Genomic DNA, 12110 nt, shown 5'->3' with positions numbered 1-12110 from the left:
ATAAAATAGACGCCTAATCTGTTTTCTCCTCAAGTAACAATGGTCCGCTCCGTTCTCAACGAATGCAGCTCGCGTTCAATCTCGAGTCCAGAAATTCTCGCGCGAACGTTGGAAAATTATCATGCGACATGATCGTTCTACAGTAGCCGGTTCGAATTCACCACGGGAGCCAGTGGTGAAATTAAGGTTAATACGAGGCGGAGAGCGTGGGCTATTTGTCGGCGAGGTCAACAGCAGGAAGGAAGGAGATGGTTCGACGCGTTTCGATGCTATCCAAATATTCCAATAGCGTTCTTCGAAATAAAATAATGACGGAATCGCACTCAGCACTTTCTTGTGCTCTCTCCTTCTCTCTTTCTACTCGCTGGCAATATCCGGCTAACTTATGTTGTTTGAAAATTCCATGGATAGTGCTTTCACTGGTACCTACATTCCTATTATGTCTCCCACGTGATTTTCTCTTTGAGGGTGCGGCGTAACGCGTCCACCATTTTGCCCCGTTTCACCATCGAGCGTGAGATTGTATGTTCCGCCACGGGATAAGGGGATCGAAGGCTCTTCTCTCGGTTTACGACCGATTTTAATTCAACCGAGAACTTATCCGGCACTGAACTTCTCGCGTTGTATCGTGGAATACGAACGGGAAATAGGCGTACACTCGCCCACGCCAGTTTCGTTATTTATTTTCGCACAACTATTCGCGAATGAGAGCCACTGCACTGACACGGGGAGCAACGCGGAACGAAATTACGCTTTCCGATTAAACTTTGACGCGCTTTTCGCTTACCGTTCTAGTTGCAACCGTATGTATCCCCGATATGGCGGGAAAAAAGCATTTCGCAATTTGGACAGGTGGATAGACGGTGTGCAAATGATGATAGAGGTGGAGATTGTTCAGAGGTCGATGATGCAGCTGGGCTGTTAGTTTTGCAGATGACTTTGAACGTTCGGAAGAAATTATTTTCACGTATCTAACACAGTTTTTATTTAACCTTGCAAAAACCATAACTCCACGCATACGCGTTAAACGAGAGCCATCATCGAAATCGATGAATTCGTACGCGGTGTTTAACGGAAATAATTATTGGTAGACTTGTGCATCTGTACTCTTGAGGAAAGTACAATTTTTTGTATAGTTTAGCTTGGATACTAACGATGCTTGGTATCCTGCTATGATTAAGTTAAATTGTATGAAAGTTGTATCTCTTCTACATTTCTGTTGTCTACATACATCAATTGTTTGCACTGGATATGGTATATGAATTTATGAGATATATTGTTAGATTTTGCAGAATACACATATGGGTTTATTGCCCTCAAAATGTACAAAGTGTAGCGATATGGCTGTATTAGTTTTATTTCTATTTAATAGATAAGATATAGAATGTGTAAAAAAATTCTTTAATCTATTGAATCTGTTGAGAAACCTAAAAACAACTTAATCATGTCTATTGCGAGAATATCTATTTATAATATCTATTTATTCATCAAAATTTTACTGGTTAATTTCTTCTAGAACAGTAACTTCATGAAATTTTCATACGATTTTCAATACTGCTTTAACGAAGACAATTTTTATAAATTTTCTGACTGACTTAATGTTCAAACTTTTAACTAAATTCTGTGTTTGGTATTTCGCAGAAACCCAGATTAATAGCTAAGGGTTCCAAAAAATCGATGTTTTCAAAATTAGATTTCTATATAGTGATTACATACTGAGACAATATATTTGACAGAAACTATGCATCTCTGTATATTGATTATTACAGCCTTGAAAAATTGTCGTAACGAGAACAAATACTGATTTTAACTAGAAATTGAAAGTAAAATTTCTAAAACATTCAACATAAATGAGAACAGTTTCACAATCTTCTCCAATTTGAATTTCACATCAAAAATACAACGAGCTTTAAAAGCATATTACCGTTTTACTAAAAAACATTTTTCTAAATATCTTCAGAAGGTTTCCAATCAATTGAACCAAACAATGCGATAATTTCTCACGAATAAAAGTATTGGATGCGTGACAACGCACTAGCTATTCAATAATGATAGACAAACAGAACAATTAACAGGTACACGAACATCGTTCAATTTATTATTTACTCGCATATTAATAATTGGAGTGAGGTCGGAACTCCTCCACTTGTATTAAACAATTTTAATATCCGTGTAAACATGCGCCGCGATATATCATCCGGTAATACTCTTATCGCGAGCCGTGAAGTAGAGAGAATTGGATAGAAGCGGAACATTTTTCACTTCCCGAATGATATACTGTTTCTGGCGCGAGGATGCTCCTTCACCAACCTCTTATGCAGACGCACAGCCTTTGAATTTCTTTTGTGAAATTATGAAATTCGCTGTCCTGGATGAAAACCATTCGTAATTTTAATCGATGAGACAGAATGAATGTAGGCACGTTTAACGTAACAAAATTCCAAAAGTTGTTCGATAAGTTCTTCTTCAACTCATCTGCTAGCTAATACTATGGATTTTTATTTTATTGTAGGTCTTTTAACAAGTAAGGAATATTTTTGTTGATATAATTACCTATGTAATTGTAATATAAACTAGAATGAATAAAGGAAAATAATTGATTACAGCAAATATTAACCTTGATCAAAAAAGAGATTATAAAGTCGTTGAACATCTTTTATTAGAATATATGAAGTAATAAATTTAATGCTTTCATTGTAACTCTGATTTGAAACAGAATTTTAGGAGTTAAGCAAGCTCTAAGAACGACTTACAATGTTAAGAAAAGGTTGAAATAAGGAACAATCTTTAAGAAGTTACCGGTAATGAATTTGTAACAAACAAAGGAGTAACATCAGAAAAAATTCACTTCTTGAGTGATAAAATCGCACAAAGTTATTAGACATTTTCATTTAGCTTTCTTACTGAATTTTATGTAGGTATTTCAAATTTCTTTATAACTTTTTAGATTGTTGTTTCTTGTAGTACATACATATTATGCAACATTTTTCTCTTTCTTTTGAAAAAGAGAAAAAACCGTTTGAAATAACAAAATATAATTTAGTATTTGTACAGTGGAGTCTTTAAATATACGATAATTGACATAACAGAGATTCAGCAGTAACTATACGAAGATTTTCGATATTTTGCCAAAAGTGACACATCAGGTTGTTCCTCTTGAAGAATGTATGCCTTCCTAATCTTTTTAATATTATCACGAGCAAACGATAAGTTTAATCTGTCGGCTAGACCTGTTCATCGAACAAGTCATTCTAATATCTTTTGCTCCTTATCTGTGACAATCGTACTTATGGATCGGCTGACAACAGAATCAAGAGGATTAATAGATATTTACCGGGAACTCCGATTTCTCTGGGAAATGTATTCAGATAGTAGAACAGTTCAGACACCAGAGTATTTGGATAATGAGAGTTTGCGTAATGGCGGTTCTACGCCTGCTTCGTAAACTCTTCTTTCTCTGCAATTTCTTTCCTTTCTTCCCGCCCTCCTTCCTTTTTCACATCTATTTAAATTCGTTTCAAGGTTGGAATTTATTAAAACCCGACTCGTATTCGTACGATTTAATACACGAATTCTTGCCGCGTTGGTATCGAGCAATTTTCTTGCTTTCGTTTCGAACGGAAATGTGCCCCTTTTGAAACAGCTAAACGAAGTCCAGCCGTGTTCTAGCTTGCTGTCTTCTTTGTCTCCCACTTTTCTCTTCGCGTTTCTCCCGCGTCCGAAGTCAAAGGTTCTACGTCGACGAAAAAATAATAGGAAAAATAATTACTCGTCGTTCTTAAATAACAGCTTTTTCCTTCCAATGCCGCAAGCGTTCACGTTCTGTCACTTTGTATTCCGTACACAATACGCCACGGTAATAACAGATCGTTGAGATAACAACGTCTGACAATCGTCGTTGCACTCATGACACAGTAATTCCCGATGACAAGCACGAACTGGCTATCACGGGATAATAAGTGCATCAGAAATGGATGGAAGACGAATGTTGCTCGCATGAGTCAGAGAGAACGATGCAATAAAACGTGCGCCAGGCTACCATGCACACGTAACTCTCGACATCGACGATCACTGATGCCCCGGGAAAGGCACCTGATTACCTTGTTACGTCGGATAAAATTCTACACCGTATTTACGGGCGACACACGCGCCTCTTGAGGCCTTAATGATCGATAAATTTTCAAATTTCAAGTTTTGAATTGTAGTGTTCTATTTCGTTTCTATTTGCTTCAGAATTAAATATTTCGAGTTTCTTTCTAGCTATTTCGAATATTTTAGGGGATTTTAATACAACTATACGTAATTGAACGTGGAATTTAGGTTCCATGGTATTCGAGAGCGATGGTCGTGTTTTCTTCTAAATTCTGTTAACTTTTGACAACTTAACGTGACTGATTTTCCATTTTTCCATTACTTGGTATAGAAGGAAGATTTGAACATTTTTTTTCTCTGTATTTGCGGTTTTTATTTTCAGATTTCTTCAAAGTTATCTGTATTTTCAAAATGTGCGTTGTTCCTCATAATTTAGATTTTCTTTGAAGTGCCTCGTAATTGCAATTCAGAATATTTCATTAATAAATATATGAAATTATAATTTCAAATAGACAAAGAATTGAAGGCGATTCCATTTAGCGCCTCGAATTTCTTACTGTTTAAATACAAACCAAATTATAATTGGGACGAATAACTGCATTCGTTTAATACTACACCGAAAATTACACATGGAGATTTGAATCAGTGAATTGTAATATGAAAACAATGTCACCTCGTACTTGGATCATTACTTCCTCCATACATAATTATTATTTCTACAAACGGGGCAATCCAACTCAACTTCAGAAGCGAAGTAATTACGAACTGGAAGAACACGTTTCGTTAAAATCGTTCGATGTTCGCAAGATATCTCGTCCTGCAAGTCGTAACGTTAAACATTAAAAGTCAATAAATATTCACATTGTTACATGTGTTCACAGTATAATGCTTGCATTTCTCGTTACGTAACGCTTTTCGAATAATCATGAGCAGTATTCTATGCATACTTTATGCAGAAGCAATTTTTATGAGATCAAAAGAGTATAGATTAAATACAGACAACCCTTGTATAACTTAATATGTACTCCACAGCATGGTTTACGAATACTTTAACAGAAAATTAAAGAAAGATTAAAGACGTATCCAGGATTAAGTTATTAAGATGTCCATGTCATTATCGCTATGTGTAATAAAACTGAAATTTCCTGGTGTTGTTGTACAAATAGAATACAATAGTGTACCTTTATCAGTTTCTGTAATCTAACTCTACTTTTGTAACGTAATAATTTTGTATTACACGATATTTTACAGGAACATGCCAGTATGGGAACACAGTTTTAATATAACATGGTGTGAGATTTACTCCAGTCCTGGATTAACAATTTTAAATCTCTGAAAGAAAATTCTCTTCTTTCTTATTTTGAGGCAGAAATCCCAACTTTTGTATCGGTATATAGGGTGGCCCACTTGTAACAGATCTAATATCTTTTGTTAAGATATGTAATGTTACAAAACAGTAGTGGTAGCGATAGATAAACAGTTGCGAACACGACACAGCAGAGAAATTTTTCTTCACGATCACTTCTTCCGTTATGATCTTAAATGCAATAATATCAAGGTGACATTTAACAGAACTGAACAAAGACTTAAATACGGTTTCGATATTGTGCAACAGAAATTTCCATATTGAACAAGAATCACCTTAACCAAGTTGTTGAACGTTTACCAGTAATAATAAAACCCCACAACGAACATAACGTTTCAAATAACAGACCGAAGAGCATAAATTGAGAAATCAGTAACGCAAGAAATATACGGCGAACTGTCTTGCCATAAAGTTTGAGAAATCGAGCGTGGTAAGCAACACGTTAATAAAACGATCCATTTCGTTTAATGAAACGTAATCGCAAGGAGGCGAGCGACGGTCGAGAAGTGGAGTCGCAATATTTTTCGCAAGCCGTTGCCCTTTGTTCACCGTTACCGGCTCTCGTCTCGTTTTCGCCTCTGGCATTCGAAACGATCGAGATATCCCGCGGCTTTCGGTCATGTCAACCTTCCGGGGGCACCCCATTGTCCAGACTTCGAAATGAAGTAATGGAAGCGCGCCTCGAATTCCCTCTTCATCGCAGCACGACACGGTTCGTTTTAATCTTTTTTTCTCCTCTCTCTTTTTCAGTTGTGCACCTCCTCCTTACACTCTCGTCCCTAAGTTCCCGCCGTCTTTTCTTCTGTCCCGCGATTGCACTGCTTCGAACAACCGAGTTCGAATCGCTATTGCTTCGATTTTATAGTTTTTAGGCGTGAGACGTCTCAGACGGTTCTCCGGACACGTTGATTGTTTGGGAAAATGTGAGTTTCTCGATGCCCTATAATTGGATGTTGATTTGTAGAACAAATTCTGATTAACTGGTGTTATGGTGTGCTCGTGGTAGTTGCAACCAACTTTCGAGCTTTGTCGAATTTGGCACGTGGTGTGCCGACTAAATCTAATAGGTTCGTTTTCGAAGGACCACCTCCGTAATTAGGACAAAACAACTATTACTAATGGTCTAAACTTCTAAAAGGAGCGACTCTTGGCCTGGTCAGATGACTTCTGTCGTTCCCTTCCGCGAAAGGCACCACGACACCTCCGTGCGAGGACGCATCGCGGGGGTGAGGCCCTCGGATAGGTTGAGTACATTTTTCGATAGTGGTGGGGAAGGGTGGTTGGCGAAAACTATTGGTTAAAATCATAGGTGGGAAAAACTACACGAAAATGCCACCCCCCAGACCATAGGTCACTCTCAGGTACCAAGCGTACCTGACGGAATTCCGAGTGCCTCGAACAATGACCGTAGCTTCGGCTCTGGTGACCGTATGAATGCAAAAATGTACAAGTTAAAAAAGGGGCGAAGATTCTAAGTCGAAAACATGGCAATAAAAGGTAAAAGCAAGTTCTTAGATTGAAAGACTACGATTGCCGTGGCGTCATAAAATTACCGCTGCTACGAAACGAGCGAAGGCGAAAAATATATACAATAGAACTACATGCTAAGAAATCTAAGGGTCGAGCGGTTGACATACCTGTCGAGAATTAAACAACTGGAATTATTGATACTTAGTAAGGCGTGAGAAATAGGACGTAAAATTTGTCAAAAGTACATATGGGAATTACCTTTTTTCTTCTTTTGGGGAAGATAAAGTGATGCAATGGTGGAAAATATAAGAATAGGTACATATAACAGGACTTCCATGTCCCACGACGTTATAGATCGAAGATTTATAAAGCGTGTCGTCAGAATAGTTTCGTAAGATTGTCGTTGATGATCAAATTTGACGAGTATTATAAGGATTTGTGGAGTATTTTAGGGAAGAAATTGAAAACGTAAGGGAGTCTTGAATAGGAATATATGCAATTTTGCAAGAATAAATAGTCAATAACTCGAAAAGTAATTTGTAATGGTTCGTGGATTATTTTTGCAGAGGAATTGCAAATAAGGGTGAAGTACTTAATTGACCTGAATTCTATAAAAAACGGTGGTTGATAAAGTGTAGCTGATAATTCTGAAAATAGCTTGTGCAATACTTTTTGTTATTATAAAATAAGTAATTATGTTGTCAATTTGATATCAATAATCATTTATACGTATTATTTATTATATGCATTCGTTACACTGTCAAGATACTGTTGCTTAAGTCAATGTCAACCAGTTTATTTCTCCCGTTTTTTTATTAACATTGTTACTTGAACGCGTTATGTGGAAATGGAAACATGGTATCGTATAATTACGTGGGAATCAGATATCTTACTCTGCTTTTTTGTTAACTATTGCACTAGCTATAGTGTAATACTAGTCGTGCCACTGTGTTTTATGCGTTTATTTTACTATCTCTCCATCTTTTCATGCATTATCGAGTTCAACATTCATCTTTGCCGGAGTATTTCAAACAGTTATGAAAGATTTTCACATACCATTTGCGGGCTATGATATCAGAATTTCTTTTTCCGAGGTATAGTTTCTTTCTGAGATATAATATTCTTGTATTATAAAAAGAATCTTGTTTGCAGTTTTCTTTTTTCCACTAATGAATGTATGAACGAATTATAAGCTCAGACAGTAACACATTTAAAGGAGTGATCAAAATATAAATTTATGTCATTGATCTACCTTTCGATGTAATAAATTCTACATTGTAATTTAAGTCGGATTTTTCTGTACGATAAAAATTCTACGAAAAAATGAATCAGAGATTCATTTCACTTATTTTCAGAAATAGTCGCAGAATTTACTGAATATTTGGAAGCATTTCGTAAATTAAATCAGTGCTATAAATTTTTATTTACTTTTAAATAAATCTCATTGCACTTGCAGAAAATACTTTATGATGTTATAAATAATTGTACATATTTTATTATTGGAAAATGTTGCGCCAGTGTACATTAGGAATTTAGACACAAGAACACCAGTTTACGCAGTTTACTCAAATTAGTTCCACAATTAGGAACTCTACTTTCCATTTAAAATTGTCTAGAATTATCACAGAATTTATAGAATACCATTATCAATTATACTAAAAACGAGTAAACTTCATTCGTTTACTCAGTCACTTTCTCCGTTCATTTGTTCATTATCGTTCAATCCGCTCCTCGCTAAACATTCTTCCAATTATCATTCCTCGTTTATATCATCAAACCTCATCACCACAATTTATCTCCAAATTTACCCTCAAAAGTAGGCCAGATATACATCATGATCACCGCAAACATCACTCGTCACAGCTTCTCTCTACTACAAGTACCACATATCCTACAAATAATCATTTCTCAACAATCTATAATCACCACGATCCACTAGAAACGTTACAAATACCAAAATTAATCATTTCTCAACGACCAATAATTACCTTCGATCTCGATTTCTTCGCTAATATCGCCTCTGTTTTCTTTCTTCCATCTTGGTCGGCCACTTGGAATCACAACAATCATATTAGAACCGTCTTTCCGGCGGCGTCATAAGTTTATATCTTGCACCACTCGAACTTCCTCTCCCTCCTTTCCCGCCCAGTTCCCTGACGGGCTGTTCTTGGCCCTTCCGGTAACACGTTTCCCCGACGAAGGCTTAGAAATACAATAAAATTGTTCCTCGCGACTTCTTGATCTCGTGGCCACGCGAGGTCTGAGGACGGGAGTAAAAGGCTTTCGGAGATTTCGAGTGGTAATTTATTTCCGGCCGGTGAGGACCGTCTGGAGCGTATGTGGTGAGCCACCGACAAAAGAAAACTATCTTCTCCCGTCGATGTGTCTCGTCGCTTCCCGATCCTCCTCCGTCTCTTTCGTCCACCCTTGGTCCTCGTTCTTTCGAAGCTTCCAGCTTCTTACTCGTTCGGCTAGATTCACCGACTCTTCCAGCTCGTTCCCTTTCACCTCGTAGAATTCTAAGGGACGTCCGCTTTAGGGACTTTGTCGCCGCAAATTAGGATGAAAAATCAGTCGACGGTGGTACACGCTCCATTAGAACTCACCCCGCCACGAGCTTTGAACTTCCACGCGCGTGGCCACAAGCTATTTCCTGTTTTCTACTGGGCCTGATGCTGACTGGGATTAGTTGGGATACTTTCTGTTCTTCGACTACTTTCCTCTACTGTTTGTGCTGGTGCTCTGTTTAGTTTTGCACGCTTTTGGATCGAGGGTAATTGATGGGTACGTTAAAGTTAGGGGGCATATTGGATTTATGGAAGTTCCAATTGTCAGAAAATTGACGCACTTGTCTCTGGTTTGATAGATGTGATTGATCAGTATGAACTTGGGTTACGATTAATCGATTTTTAACATTATCTGAAAACATTGCGGTTTCGAAGTTGATGTATACAATTCAGATTATCCTGAATCTGCTATTTGCCAAATTTAGGAAGGATACTATAAAATAGTTTATAAAAATTTAGTAGTGATTTTTTGTATAGTTACGTGTATTTTGCATGTTATTTTTTTCAAATTTTTAACTAAAGGCTATTAGAAGTTGTGTAATTGTTGGAAGCAAATTGGCAGATTATATTAACCCGGTAAACTTATTAGAGTTTCTTGTTCTACGTTTCTTAGAACTAATCTTGATTAAACAACTTTGAATCTTCGGCGTATCAGTACCGCTGCAACCTCCTGACGTTCTATCGACATTATAGCTAACTTCACCAAGAGTCTGATGCTGTACCGGTACTGTGTCAGTATTGAAGTTAACTATTTTGCTGCAGTGAAACGTCAGAATCTTGATCCATCAGAATCTTACACACGAAAAGATTAAGGTGTACGAGTCATAAAAATTCGATTCGCGAAAACCTCAAATCGTTTACTGTTTAGGTAAAAATTTAAGCCGCTAAATGTTGACGATAGTAGACGATGTTGACTGACAAATAGTGAGATTCCTGTAACACTAGTTTACTTTCACGGCACACTAACAAATAACATTTCTGAAACAGTAATTATTAAGAGCTTACAAATGCTAAAGTATTCTCAAATAAATTTACCGAATTCCATAGCTTGCAAATGTTAATAGATAGCTCACTGATATATAGCTTACTAATTGTAAGTTATTTTCACGATATGTGCAACGAAAGATCATTCACGTGGACAAATTTCACAGGTGACAGGCTACAGTTTCGTGTGAGAAAACGAAGGTAGTATCGGTAACCTGGAACCCCGGTATAACGGGGCAAGGAACGCGAATGGGAGAGTGGAGGATACATGCGAGATCTCCACTCGCATTGTCGCGTTCATTAATTATTAGCATACGAAACGCGCGGCGAGCAATTTATTGAGACAATGAAGTAATTACTTTCTGCCGCGCAATGACAATAGCGATACCCGTTCGTTGTATATTAAACGACGTATCTGGTCCATTGTGCTGGAGCATAATGGATATTATGGCATACGGGGAAATGCCTGCGCGTCGTTTGTCGAGCTACCGTTTCAACTGCTCTTATTCCACGCGAATCTCTTCTGGACTCGTTTCCCAAGGACGAGCTGCTTCTTGTGCTCTATTTCGACTTTTTACTGGTCGTATTTACTTTTCAACTCAATGATCTTGTCTGGTACTCCTACCTCCTTTCAATGCAAATGATTTTTGCAAGTAAATGGTTGCGTAAGTAAACTTGCTTAGTTATCTGCGTGGTGTTGTTTGTGAGACGTTGATAAAACGGGTTTCGCGACGTTAGAGTTTGAAGTTTCGATTTTAAATATAATTCTAAGAGGAGTGGAACGTTCAGCAGTTTTCTGTAAAACAGTAATCGAGCATTTAGCTGGTTCATTGTTGTCAATTCCCGTATCAAAAGTGACAATTCCGTTTCCACGCGTCTTAGACCCACCCATAGAAATGTAGATACCGTATTTGTATCTTAGTAGAAACCTTTTTTGTAGGAATTGAGTTGACGCAGAGAAGTGCTTAAGGAACTTGCTTTCCAGGAAAGTATTTTTAATTATTGATATTGATTTACTTTTTCTTTTTATTTCTTACAAGACAGCACTCTCAAGTGATAATCACCGATTTTGATGAAATTCTGGAATGTGGTAGTTCTCAAAAAAATATTCGACACGTATTTTTTTTCTGGCAATAGTCCACATTGAAAATATTGTAGTCCAATATCTCGAAACCTATTGGAGTTAGAGGGGTGGTGTATGTATACTGACGAAATTTGTATTTCTGACATAATATTATTTAAACAAATGGACTTTTTTCAAATGTGTTTATGCAGTCACATTCGTCGTGCAGAAACACAAATTCGTCAATTCGTGACATCCGATATCTCTAATTTATATAAAAACAAGTAAGGAAGAGAGCGAATTATTGAAATTAGCACGAAAGCTATAGCACATTAAACGGTACATATTAATTTTTCTTTAAGAAAAATCTCTCTTTGAATCTCCGTCAAAGGGAACGCTTTCTCAAGCTCAATTACAGCAAGTTTATAACCGCTGCTTATTCTCAGCGTCAATTCTCTGGTCAGACCAACAGGAACGCGTGTACTGCACTGTAAAGGGCCTCCTAATTTTTCTGGTAGCTGATCGGGGTGGAGAGGTGATCGTTCAAGGGAGCCGTGTTTGCTCGACA

The sequence above is a fragment of the Habropoda laboriosa genome, unplaced genomic scaffold (assembly GCF_001263275.1).
Source record: "Habropoda laboriosa isolate 0110345459 unplaced genomic scaffold, ASM126327v1 scaffold30, whole genome shotgun sequence".
Classification (NCBI taxonomy): Eukaryota; Metazoa; Arthropoda; class Insecta; order Hymenoptera; family Apidae; genus Habropoda; species Habropoda laboriosa.
Note: the sequence above shows the minus strand (reverse complement) of the source record.